The 14557-nt window shown below is 38.0% G+C and overlaps 1 protein-coding gene across 14 annotated transcripts in view; it reads right to left on the minus strand.

Moving 5' to 3' along the window:
- Window positions 1-14557, minus strand: part of MAPK10 (mitogen-activated protein kinase 10) — a 531796-nt gene that overhangs the window by 266226 nt on the left and 251013 nt on the right. For 2 of the 14 annotated variants that reach the window (XM_057309891.1, XM_057309897.1), the window contains exon 1: window positions 521-604. The exons of 10 other annotated variants lie outside the window; for them this stretch is intronic. The gene's annotated coding sequence lies outside the window, so the exon portion shown is untranslated. Of the gene's footprint in view, window positions 1-520; window positions 609-14557 lie in introns of those variants that run through there. 2 more of the 14 variants (XM_057309898.1, XM_026509799.4) reach the window with 2 other exon arrangements.

Here is a 14557-nt window from a genome sequence, read left to right on the forward strand (position 1 = left end):
TATGGAATATCTTGATTTTTTTTTCTTTTTACCAAGGTTTAAAAACTACAAATTGTTTTCTTCAGTCAGAGCCAGAATGGTGCTTTAACCAGTAATTCCTCATGGAATTCTACCTTGTAGTATCTGACACTTTTCTCTGAATTACTTACAGCACTACTTTCTTTTGCAAATGTTTAAACATTCACCAGTTTCACTCTTGCATTAAATACAGTTCTTTGAGAAACAACATGATCTCAATATCTCATATATGCTTAATTAAGTAGCATAATGCTGTACATTCTAAATACTATTTTTTTCTAAAATCTTGATAGTTTTTAACATTTATAAAATGTTATAAATAAGCTCTATTTGCAATAAAACATGCTCCATAAACATAAACATATTTAAACATATCTTAATTAGCTGGATAAATGCATATAAGTTTTTAATTCACTAATATCTTAGTACCACCCTTTTTCATATTATTACTATTATAGAGATTTTATACATTTTATTTATTTTAGAGAGAAAGAGCACTCACATGAGCAGGGGTGGGGAAGGAGGAAGGGGAGAGAGAGATCTCAAGCGGACTCTGCCCTCAGCGCGGAGCCCGATACGGGGCTCAGTTCACGACCCTGAGATCATGACCTGAGCCAAAACCAAGAGTCAGTTGCTTAACCAACTGAACCACGCAGGTGCCTCCAGTTATAAAGCTTTTAAAGGCACATTTAACCTAGACGCTAAATTGCATTGTTATATTACAATTTTATTTAAGTAGGAAACCATCACTGATTATAAAGAGGAAGATGCCTTTTACTATCCACAGCCTGTTACCATGAGCAATGACAAGGTCCTGAGTTTCGTCTAGGCTAGCAATGATAAGATATTCCAACTTGGGCTTACAACACTGTGACTTCTCTCCTTTCCGCCTATTCCTATCAGCTGCTTCTCCACTGTGCCATCTGCCATATCCTTATGCAGAAATTGCAGAAATTCAGAGTCACAAATTGGCCTTTTCTTCTCTTAGCTTTGTTAAATAACCTCATTCTCTGGTCTTTACAAGTCATCTCATTTCTATCTTCCCAAAATGAAAAGGAAGGGAGGAAGGGAGGAAGGGAGGAAGGAAGGAAGGAAGGAAGGCAGGCAGGCAGGCAGGCAAGCACCCTTTTGGGAAAACCCATCATATTTTCAGAACGTCTTCTATTATTTTCGACTGCTGTTATACCTGAAGTTATAAATATCATAAGCAAAGAAATAAAACAATTAAATCTTACTTGAATAAGGACTGAGACAGAGGCATCTATTTTCTAGATCCATAATTTAATAGAGTTTGACATCCCTAATTGAGGAAAGTTCAGTTACGGTGAGCCATCAGTGAGAACTCATGAGAATATATGTGTACATGCTTTGTATATATATGTGTATATTATCCCTTAAAATGAACATCAGCATGTATGAAAATTCACATAGAGGTATATTGTGTTGGTTGTTCAAAATAATCAGTGTTTCTTTATTGGAATTAATATAATCATAATATAGCACTTATTTTCAGTTTCTCTGTGTTCAAGTAGAAGTTCATGAGAAGCTCAGGAACCTCCTAGCTTTATGAACTCCTCAACTTAATACGATTTACAAACTACCCACGAGTGAAACAATAGCAGATGCAAGCAGCAGGCTTTCAAGATAAATTTCACCTTTGCCATTACTTTTCCCTTTCTGCTCTTCCACACCTGGGGGAAGTTCTAGTGCAGACTAAGAAAAGCTATAGGGATCATGGCTAAGGAGTTTGCTTTCATTTCTACATGTTAATTTGACATAGCTATAATGATGGGTTAGTATTTCGAATTTACTGTCAAAATCTTAAGCTAATTAAATTTGTAAAATATACTTGATGGTGTTCCTTCTGGATACAAAGAAATCATATATAAGTCATACCCTATGCATGCTCATCCTAGCATTAATATACAATGCCTAGCATGTAACAGATGCTCAATAAGTATTTGTTGGATGAATAATAGTCTGAAAAATTTTACTAAAAATGAAACACAAATATCGACAAGCAGCATATCAATTTTGCAAATGACCTACAACAAATCTATAAACTCAGAGATAGAGTGCAGGTCACTATACAAGTTTGAAACTTCTGAGATAACCCCTAATCTTTATGGGGAAGCTAGAGAGGAAGATGTGAAGACAGTAAGAAGAACAAGGCCTCCCTCTCTCAAGGTTGACTTAAACCACCAGGAGAGTTCTTAAAAGCAAAGACTTTTCTCAAGCTCTCACTAAAGCATGGAGCCAGAAAACAGGCTTTCCAAAGAAGCAGAGAATTTTATACAAGGCAGGCAGCAGCCAAAGTGGGGAAAGGATATTTATTGCCTTTGGCACACAGGCAAGACAGAGAACATAGGGCATGTCTTAAACATGATGTATAACCATGTTCAACTTTGGATATGATTGCAGAGTCCCTTCTTCACCCTTATATTAGCCTGTAAATTCAAGAGTATAGTCTCAGAACAAGCCAGATTGAGAGGAAAAAACCCCACACCTCTGTTTATCATTCTCAGGAGAGGCCACTAAGAGGTGCCGCATGAGAGCATAGGTGTTCGTTCACTCTCACTAGTGGTCACTGAACTGACAAGAAAAATGTTCTCAATTGGCTTCATTGTCCTGTTTTTCACTCAACAAAGAACAGGTGCTGAGAGTTTCCTCAAGCAAATAGTCACTGAATTCTTTCAACAGGGGAAGGCTCAAGCATTTTTTATTAACAGCAACAAATCAATCGTGAAATGAACCTCGTGAAATGTTTTATAGTTAATATGGGGAAATGTATAACATGATAAATGATTCAGCAAGTATAATTACCTACAAGGCCTGTTTAGAAAAAAAAAAATTATTCTTTAGAATTATTCTTTAACTGGTTTAGCTTATGCCTTTGCTGGGTTGTAACCAAAATTCACTTAATCATTAACTGTATCTTTCTACTGGGGCGCCTGAGTGGCTCAGTCATTACACGTCTGCCTTCAGCTCAGGGTGTGATCCTGGCATTTCGGGATTGAGCCCCGCATCAGGCTCCTCTGCTTGAAGCCTGCTTCTTCCTCTCCCACTCCCCCTGCTTGTGTTCCCTCTCTCACTGGCTGTCTCTCTCTCTGTCGAATAAATAAATAAAATCTTTTTTAAAAAAAACTGTATCTTTCTATTATTAATTTTGCTTCCTCTTCCTTTTCCTTTATTAATGTGGAAACTGGACTCTTAAGTGACTGATAACCTTACATTGTTTTCCTAAAAATGAATGGTTAGCCCAAATAGTAAAGCTCTACTTATGGCACATATGGGTTTTTTTTCTCCAAACAATATGCAAATACACTATAGATGTTTCAAAAGACACAAACTAGAGGTATAAGAAAATTAAAGCATTAAAATAATAAAAGTTTACATTTAAATGCATTTTATGTTTAAATACATTTAATAAAACTTAAAATAAATTTTATCCTAAGTAAAACGTTACAGTAAATGCAACTTTACATTTAAATGCATCATTTTATAAATCACCCATCATCATCAGGGATATTTTTTTTTAAATTATTCTAAAAACAAGTCACAAGCTCATCAGTCTCATGATGATTTAAGATAAGGAAGGAAAAAACTTATGCAACCAACACACCTTTCAGATTCATTTAAAAAAAAAAGTATTCTCAGTAATCTCAACTCTCTGTAATGGAAAAAGGAAAGAATGCCACCCATCAAATTACATAGAATTTTAGAGAACATATCCCAGTCACCTTTGTATGAAGGTATTGCTTGTGGTTTGACACAGCACAGTTCTACTGTGGCATCTGTGATATTTTCCTGTGCCCTAAATTCCCACAAAGAAATAGGCCAGTTCAGGCTGTAACTTTCCACAAAAATATTTCAGAAGAGCTCCTTAATAATCTGGAGGTAATAGCAGGGATGGTGGTCCAGCTGACCTTCTAGACAAAAGCCTTAGGTCAAACTTAAACCTGATTTGAAGTTACAAGGAAAAGTAATTTTTAGGGAAACTTCCCTAAGGCAATCTTTGCCATCTGTAATTTTAGACTAATAAATGGAAAGAAGTGAGCAAATGGAATGAAGTGTACTAAAAGATGATTGTCATTTGTCCTGGGTGAGAGCACTCCACTTGTGTCTGCTTAAACTTTCTAATGTATTTGTTCTGCAGGTTCTTAAGAGAGAAGTCACAAATCAGTATGTTTCTGGCCATAGGTTTTACATCCCAATTTAATGCTGCTGACTGATGGGTATTGAGTCAACTAATCACTGTATAGCCGCAGAGATTTTAAGAAAGCAACAAATTCTATTCACCAACAAGGATTGTTTTATGAGTATTTTAGGCCATATGTGCCTCCTCAAAAAAAATAAAAAACAAAAACAAAAACAAATGTTTCACAAATTTATTGCTCTCATAAAGAACCTCTGTTCTACCTCCGTATCAAGTCATGTCCATTACTTTCTTTCCTATCCTAAGTCTGTCATCTAGAATTCCCCAACTCTACTAACTCTACTCGTCTCACCTTCCCAGACAGACCTCTGGACGGCATCATCTCCACTTGCTGTCTTCATTTGCTCAATCTCTCCATAGGCCCTCAACGTATTGAGACCTGTCTTCTTGGACCATCACAACAGCAAACAAGTTCTCAGTAAGGGTAAATGTCAGAAACCTAATGAACAACTTTCGGCCCTGATTTTGGCCTCTAGGCAGTGACACTGCTGGTGACTCCTTCCCTTCCCAGAATTTCTAGACAGCCATGCCCACAGTTTCCAGAAGAGTGTAGAGAAAGAGTCCACAAACTCTGAAGCCAGATTGCCTAGATTTAAATCAGCTCTGCCATATACTGGTTGTGTGATTGTCTGTAAACCACTTAACCTTTCTGGGACTCCTATATTTTCCATCTGTAAAATCAGGGATAACAATAACACCTCTTGAGAAGGTTAAACTGATTTAATACGTGTAAGAGTACATAAAACAATGTTGGGCACACACTAAGTGTCATATACATTTTAGCGCTTTTTTTTTCCTATTTATTTGTCAAAGAGAGACAGAGAGTGCACAAGCAGGGGGAGTGGCAGGCAGAAGGAGAGGGAGAAGCAGACCCCCTGCTGAACAGGGAGCCCAATACAGGACTTGATCCCAGGACCCTGGGACCATGACCTGAACCAAAAGCATTCACTTAACCAACTGAGCCACCAGGCGTCCCTATGTTTAAGCTTTTATCATCTTTATTACTACTATCCTCCTACTTCTCTGTCAGTATTCATCAAGGTTTTTCCCTAGATTCTCTTGTCCTGCTTGTTGATGAAGCCTAAACATAATTCCTAGCCCACATCTATCTCTTAAACTTTAAACACACACAAACACACACATGTAACTGCCTAATGGGTATCTCAAGTTCCACATGACCACAGCTGAATTCATCTTCCTTCCAAACCTGTTCCTCCTCCAGTGTTCCCTTCCTCTAAAATTGCAGCCACCACCCACACAAGCCAGCATCAGGAATCGTGTCTGACTCTCTCATTCTCATCTTCCAAATGCTGCAGATTCTACTGCCTGCCTAAATAGTCCTCTAACACATCCCTTTCTCTTCTAACTCTGCAGAGCTAGGCCAGGCCACCTCTGTCTCTCCTGGACCCCCTATAACAGCCTCCTTGTCTCTTTACCATCAGTAGTGGCCTTCTCTAAACATTTTCCACACAGCAAAACAGCTTTCTTCCTAACACTCAAATATGATCAAGTCTTTGACCCTTTGTTTAAAACTCTTCCACACCATAATGAACATGGAGGATAAAGCTCTTCGTAATATAACTTGGCCCCTGAACACTTCATAAGCATCATTTACTATCCTTCTCTCTCACACACAAATTTCAAATTTCCATCACCTCTAGACCCTCACAAATGCTGTTTCATCGGTCTGGAACTCTCTCCCCCACTCTACCAACCTCCCTCCTTCATCTGGCTAATTCCTACCCAACTCTTTTTACTCAAGAAGGTTTTCCCTGACATCTAAACTACATTCAGTAGTCTTTTTTTTTTTTTTTTAAAGATTTTATTTATTTATGTGACAGAGAGACAGCCAGTGAGAGAGGGAACACAGCAGGGGGAGTGGAAGAGGAAGAAGCAGGCTCACAGCGGAGGAGCCTGATGTGGGACTCGATCCCGGCACGCCGGGATCACGCCCTGAGCCGAAGGCAGACGCTTTAACGACTGCGCTACCCAGGCGCCCCTACATTCAGTAGTCTTGTCATATGCTCACAAAAAATACTATAGCCCAGCTGATAATAATATTTCTCATATTTTACTGAAATATTTAAGGTCAACATACAAAAAAATTGTATAATTACAAACTATGATACATGCTGTGAAGGAAAATGTGTTTTCCTTACCAGACTATAATCCTATGAGGATAAGACTTTTTCTGAGGGGCACCTGGGTGGCACAGCGGTTAAGCGCCTGCCTTTGGCTCAGGGCATGATCCCGGCATTATGGGATCGAGCCCCACATCAGGCTCTTCAGCTATGAGCCTGCTTCTTCCTCTCCCGCTCCCCCTGCTTGTGTTCCCTCTCTCGCTGGCTGTCTCTATCTCTGTCAAATAAATAAATAAAATCTTTAAAAAAAAAAAAGACTTTTTCTGAGCTCTATGTCTAGAATAAAAGGCACACATATATAAATAGGAATATGCATATAAATCCATAGAGAAAGAAGAATATCATCAATGTCAACAGGAAGAAGTAGGAGGGAAGAGGAAAAGAGAAAGCCTAACTTCTTACCTGCATTTAGCTGTTAAATTCTATGAGTGCCTTGACTATCAACACCCATCTCCATACATCAACCCTAACCTCCAATGTCATTTCCATAGCTTTCATGAAGGGAAAGGTAATTCATAAAATGCCTAGGATAACCCTTGATATAGGTTTTTTATTTGATCAACAAATATAAATAATTTGTTGTACAGGTTATACTGTGCTAGGTGTTGAAATCTATTCAAATCAAAGGCCACAAAGCCCCTAGACCCATTTATACTAAATATGTACAAGACATTAGTGTATAAAAACTACTTGAAAAATTATTTTCAAAATTTAAAATCCATAATAGTCCTGCCTTAGAGTGTAAGGTAATAAAGGACAACCAGGGGGCGCCTGGGTGGCACAGTGGTTAAGAGTCTGCCTTCAGCTCAGGGAGTGATCCTGGTGTTATGGGATCGAGCCCCACATCAGGCTCCTCCGCTATGAGCCTGCTTCTTCCTCTCCCACTCCCCCTGCTTGTGTTCCCTCTCTCGCTGGCTGTCTCTATCTCTGTCGAATAAATAAATAAAATCTTAAAAAAAAAAAAAGGACAACGAGAAAATGTGCTATAGATAGAAATGATTGGTTAAAAATAAGTTGGTTTTGGGGTGCCTGGGAGGCTCAGTCCGTGGAACATGACTTGATCTTGGGGTTGTAAGTTCAAGCCCCATACTGGGTTGTAGAGATTACTTAAAAATAAAAAACATCTTTAAAAAATAAATAAACACATAAAATAAATAAAAATTTAAATGTTGGGTTCTTTTTAAGCTTCTTTGCTTTTTATTTCTTTGTTCTCTTTCTCACCCTCTCCTATTTCTCACCCTCTCTCTCTGTGCTAGGAATATGTTAAATTAGTCATATATAGTATATGTGAGTGGCAAGTGGCAGAGATGCCACCCTGAATTGGAAATTAGTGGAAAGAAATCAAACTAGAATCAAAAACTTTTTACATGGAAAGAAAAGCATAATTTGTGTTGAAATCAATGTAAGAGCAAATTATAAATGAAAGAACATGGAAATTCCATATAATAACCTTTAAAAAACAACTAGAACCTGACATTACTTCTATACATTAATATCAGAGAATTTTTAAACAGAGGCAGAATCAATTTCATGGAAGAGAGAGATAATATTAAAAATTTTTAATTGTTTTCTTTTAAATTAGTGGTATATGTATTTGGGGAAACCTAAAGCATTGTGACTAACTCTAAAAGTTCATCTTAACTGTTTGAAAATTTGTTGTAGGCAGAATTAAATTATTTAACTTAAACTTGACAACCCTACTTTCTCTCTAAGTGATTCTTGAGGTTTGTTTGGAGGTTATACCAAGCTGTTAGGGCTACCGACAGACCCTTACATAAAGGGTCTTGTCCAAGATGATAAGACTTAGAGCACTCATCCAGGAAGTGCTTTCACTTTTATTAAGTATACAGCTTTGGAAGGGACAGACATGGAATTACAAAGAGGGAGGAACACAAGCCTATGAGGACATACCAAATAAGGTCTTTGTTCCATAACTTTCCAGAGAGGCCTTCCCTGTTTACCATAGCTAAAATCATAACCCTATACCATACTCCCTAATCCACCCTCCTGCTTTAATAGTCTCCTGACACATTTTCACCATCTAATATACAACATATTTTATTTATCCATCTGATTCATTCTCTGCCTTTTTCAACCAGAAAGGACTCTTGAAATCAGAAGTGATTTTTTTATCTATTATATTTATTACAGTACCCCCACAGCTACAACAGTACCTGGCACATAGTAGTGTTCAATAAACATTTATTGAATGAATAAATGAAATCAAATCTATCCTTGAAGTCATTGTGGTAACTGATTGTACATCCAGATGACCTTTCTTCCCGCACGTTAAATTTAATGTAGCTAGACATCTTATAATAAACCAAATTCAGAAACAGTTTCTGCACTAGTTATAGAGGTTAAGAGTCACTTTGATCACCTCAGAAAAGCAAATCATATCTGAATCACTTCAGATGGAGACTCCTCAGAAACTGCTCAAGGTCTCTATTCACACTTACATGAGTGGATGTCCAGAAGAAAGTGTGTAATAAACGCCTTTGTGTTCCAGAGTCATAAATAACAACCACTTTCTCTCTTCTCTCACACCAGAGACAGAATGGGGAAATGGAAAGAAGTGATGAGAATTCTGGGTCCTTAGGGTGGTGAGCATTTGCACCCAACATGAATGGATAATCTAGACCAAGCTTGCAACCCAGGAAGAGAGGAGGCCTATGCAAATAGCCATTGTATCAGTGCCTAGATCAAGAGCTACCAATTAACCCACCACTGCTACTCCACATATAATGAAAGAAAATCTTGCTTTTTAATTCTCTGTATGACCCTGTGAATCAGTTTCTGGGATCCAAGCCCTGATGCTTAGATCAGGGATCCTGGGATCCAGGTATCCAGGGATGGGCTGAGGCCAACTGGATATCATCTAGAATCCTCTACCTGGCATTCAAGCCCCCACTGATTTGCCCAAATATTCCAACACATCAGGATGGTCATTTTACCCTTATCATATATGCATTTCCAATATCTATTTGTCTTTTTCCAACAGTCCAATTGCTCAGATTCCAATCTCCTCCAATCCAATCCATACTGTCTTTAACAAATAATGCAACACTTCCTCTTCTCCTTGCTTTCCTTGACTAAGTCCGTGCTTTTCTTCTCAGAATTCCTATGGAAATTATTTTTTTTTAATATTTGCAGGGAAAATGAGAATCTGAAAAGCATGTCCATGTACATTATCTTGCTTACATAAAGAACAGAGTACTATTTTATAGACCCATTTTTTCTTGCACTCCCTAGCCCTCTACCTTTTCCATAGTTTGCTCTTCCCAATCCTAGTAGGGGTCACATGCTAATGAGGATGAAAATGAAATTAATTTTATTTTATTGAAAAGTATCCCTGGTATTTGCCACAATAACAACCAAGTTTCCTTTGTTATTTCAATAATTATTTCAATAATATTCAATAAAATGGTAATGATCTAAAGCAAACCAATTTTTTTCAGTTTTTAGTGTTAGAATAACAATAACAAAATTTTATTCTCTGCTCTAGCCAAACACTGTATTAAAGTCTTTTACATTCAGTTCTCTCAAAAACTATGGGGTACATATTACATGGCCATTTTATAATAAAGAAACTAAATCTTAAAAGCTTTAGCTAATTGTCCAATGTCAGATTGAAAATGTGGATCTGATCTGTGTGGCTGGAGAAAGGAAGCCCTTCGGTGCCATGCCCTGCCGTCAGGGACTATTCTACCTATGGGGCGTAAGAGCAGGGCTGCAGTATAGGACAAAGTCATCTTAACTGTCACCAGAGTATCAATCCCAACAAAATACGATTTAAAAAACTAAAAAGAAAGAAATGGCAAATGTGTGCAATTGCTTGGGGCCTCAGACAGTGTCATGCAGTGACTGAGGCAAGCAGCCAGGAAGGGAAGAAGTTGAAGCTAGGTAAGACCAGAAGTCTTTGTGTAAACCCTGCTCTCACTGCATCCCCAAGACAATAGGATCTTATTTTGGGCAAGAAGGACTTTGGACCTTACTTCCTTACACAACCACAGAGACGTCAAGTTCCCCTCTAACAACACCACCTCCCCTTCTTTTCTTCTTTAGTGCTACTTACTAACCTTCATTTTAACCAGGTTTAGGTCACTATATGAATAGATTTGAGGTTTGAAAGAGGATAGGACATAGTAAGAACCTCAATCGTTAGCCTGACAGCCTAATTTTATTCTCCAGACATCATATCCAACTTTTTTCCTTTATTTTCATAAGAGGCAAAAAGTACAAGCGTAAGTGCACAGATTGTGCTCTGCCACTCACTAACTGTAAGAGCTTAAACATGTTGCTTAACCTCCCTGTGCCTCAATTAGCTCATCTGTAAAATGGATATAATAACAATAGTACCTACCTCATTGTGAGTATTATGAAGAATAAATGAGATAGTATATAGAATGTACTTGGGATATTGCCTGTTTCAGACTAAGTTCTCTGTAAGTATTCACAATAATAATTACTAAAGAATTCATGTGCCATAAGGGTTAAAAAAAATAACAGCTAATAGCCAATGAAAACTATACTGAGTGATTTTCATTTATTCCTCACATTAAACCCTGTGAAGTAGATATCATCATTGCCCAAATTAAAAATGAAACAGAGGCTCAGAGAGGTTTTAAAAAGAGTCCAAAATTACCCAGGCAATAAGTGATGGAGTTAGAACTCAAACCCATCAATCTGATTACAGAATCAAGTTCTTAAGCACCATACTATTTCAGGTAGGTAATTATACTTGCTAATAGGTATAGAAATTTTGTTCTGTGTCAGTCATTGTTTTATAACTTTATATTTCTTACATCTTATATCTCTTGTGAAAACTAAATTCTCAGAACTACCTTATGAGACAGATGATTTTGTTGGTCCCATTTTACAGATGAGAAAACAGAGACCAGGCATTAGGTGACATGGCCAAGATCACACAACTAACACATGGCTAAAGTAAGTGTACCCCATTCTGAAAGATAGGTAAAGCCAAGGTGCTAAACTGAAATCTCAGTGACTTAATGTAAGACTGAGTATCACAATTTCCAAAAAGGAAATTCCTTCCTGGGATACTCATCTCAACAATTTCTACAATTTCTAAACAGTTTCTGATTAAGACAGATACTCAATACTGGAATAGTAAAAGGAGGAGCTGATTAAATGCTAATGTATTCTGATTTGCCTTACTATTCAATCATTTTTCCTCCTCTGTTAGCAGCTTTTTCAACAGCCATTTTCATTCCACCCTCTACAATTTGAATAGATTCACTATTAACAAATATGAATCAACTTTTCATAGGAAGCAAGATCATTGCCTTCATTTGGTTTCTGTCCCATAGAAGTGAGAGACAATGTAGAGAGAAATGGTGGATGAATATTCAGTCCATGCAACCATAACAAGAGAAGAATCTCCCAATAATATATCTAACCAAACCTCAGAGGAATTTATAAACATTACTTATCAATAGTAATAGATAACAACTGACTGAGTGCTGAGCAGAACCACAGTAGTCCAATAACTCTTAAAGTACTTACATAAATTGAAAAAAAATGAGCCTTGGTTTGGTGAGCAGAGCACAGGTTTGGCTGTAGCCCCAACCATGCACTGTACATCGAAGGCATGATGTATGTTCAACATAGAGCTAATATGGGAAGGTTCCTTTAGAGACATGATCAATAGCAAGGACAGAGACTGTTGCAGATCTTGAAAACAGATTGAGTGAAATACTAGAGTAAAAAAAGAAGATGGCAAAACATTTCTCTTTACAGAAAGATTGTGTAGGAGGATACCAGTGGGCCATGGGAAATAATATCAGTCTGATGGTTAGAACAAGTTATTGGATCCCTTATATTCACAGCAGAATTAAATACTTGATTTTCTAGGTGCAAGAAAGCCCAGTAGGGAGGGAGGGAGATGACTGATTGATAGATAGAAAGATAGATGGAAAATGAGTAAAATTTAAAATTTGGGGAATTCTTCAAAATGTTATTCTCGGGAAAGAAAAGGTGGATGATTAATTGTGTGGTCAATTAACTACTGGTAGACAAATGATGAATTAAAAAGTATGGAAAAGTCTCCTGATTAGGAAAGAAGACACGTTGATGATAATGGTAATAAATTTGACCAAAACCAAAACAAAACCTTGCAGTTACTGAGCACTTAATGCTCTGTCCTTTTCATTCATTACCTTCACAATGGCCTTAGGAGATCGGCACCATTATTAGTACCATTTTACAGATAAGGAAACTGAAGCTTAAGAGATTCAGTTAAGTGACTTAACCTGGATCTCATAGGAAGTAACAGAATTTGGATTTAAACACAAGCAGTCTAACTCTGGAGTTTACATGCTTGACCACCATATCATACGGCTATGGGTTAAATTAATGAAAGAAGCCACAGTTAACAAGAACACAGATGCAAGTACTGACATATCAAACGCTATTCCATTTGCTTTTGCACAGAGAAAAGTCAGGATAATGAGGCCGGAAAATAGTGACGGAAAATCTGACCAGAATAGAGTGATGAAAATAATGAGATACAATGAAATCCAAATACTATTAAAATGACTTCTCTACTAACCAAGAAAACAGTTTACAATAAGCAAAATTCATAATAAACAACATGGAATGGACTTCCATGCCTGGCTTCATCTTCTCACTTTGGAATTGACAGAGAACAAGTTTGCTGTGTAGGCATTTTGTGGTAATGACTTTACTCTTATTAACAGTGACAATAGTTCCAGGCAGTATTTCATATGTACATAGCAGCCTTCAACACAGGAGCAAAAGCACCTGGCAAACATTCCCATTTTTATTGTTGATGTCTTAGATTAATGGAGCACTTTCTGTCAGAAGAGCTCATTTACCCTCACATGGACTCCTGTGACACAAATAGGCAAGCGATCCATTTCTACATTTTACATATGGAAAAACCAAAGCCCAAGGACCTGTATAAAATTGCTTATTAATACTGTGGCTGGGCTTATAATGAAATCATAAAGAACTCAGTATTTCCCTTCCTTACTGACTGAAGTACTATTTCTTTTATAACTTCTTACTCCAAATTTCCTGAAACCTGGAGACCTTCCTATCTACTGGATCCCTTTCCACTGGTTCTGGTTCTTACTGTCTCTTCTTCAAACTGGATTATCATTCCTTTCCTCTCTCTAACTTTTCATCCTGCCTTCATCCTCTCTTCTCTCCAAACCACTCTCAACATTGCAGCCAGAATATTTTTTTTAAGATTGTATTTATTTATTTGACAGAGAGAGAGACAGCCAGTGAGAGAGGGAACACAAGCAGGGGGAGTGGGAGAGGGAGAAGCAGGCTCCCAGCAGAGCATGGAGCCTGATGTGGGGCTCGATCCCAGGACCCTGGGATCACACCCTGAGCTGAAGGCAGACGCCTAATGACTGAGCCTCCCAGGCACCCCCCACCCCAGAATCATTTTCTTAAGCCCACTCAGAAAACAGCAATAGCTCTTCACCCTCTATAGAGACAGACCCCAAATTCCTTCATAGATCACTCACAACCTCCCTCAGTCTGGCCCCAATCTATCTTTTCCACCATATCTCTGACTGCCATGTACTCCATCCCAAAATCATACAAACCTAAACTTCTGAACCCCAAACCCACTCTGCTCCTTGCTCATTCTATTTCCTCTTCTAAAAGTAACCTTTCCAACACTGACTACCAAAATTATCTTCACAACTCTACTCCAATGCCTTCTCCTCCATGAATCCCTTCTATTACCTCAGTTAAAAAATGGCCTCTCCCTCCAACTCCACAACACTCATTTAACCTTTATTTGTGGCACTCACCATAGTCTGCCCAGGTCTATAGTGACTTGTGAAAATACATCTGCCTTATTAAGATGTTCTATCACTGAGATTCCCAGAAAGTCAACTATGTGTCAGGCCCTGTGACAGGTAATAAGTCAAAAAGACAAATTGATCTCTCTGCCTTCACGGAGATTACAGTCTTACAGCCTTTCTCACCTGGAGTTCCTCCTGTGAATAACCAAGCACACTACTTTTTGTTTTTTTAAAAATAGTACGTACCATTCTAGATCCATAAAAGAGATGTTAATTCATTACATACAACAGATGCTTTTTAGAAGTGGTTCTCGGGGCGCCTGGGTGGCACAGCGGTTAAGCGTCTGCCTTCGGCTCAGGGCGTGATCCCGGCGTTC

Source organism: Ursus arctos, unplaced genomic scaffold, assembly GCF_023065955.2.
Source record: "Ursus arctos isolate Adak ecotype North America unplaced genomic scaffold, UrsArc2.0 scaffold_9, whole genome shotgun sequence".
NCBI classification, from domain to species: Eukaryota; Metazoa; Chordata; class Mammalia; order Carnivora; family Ursidae; genus Ursus; species Ursus arctos.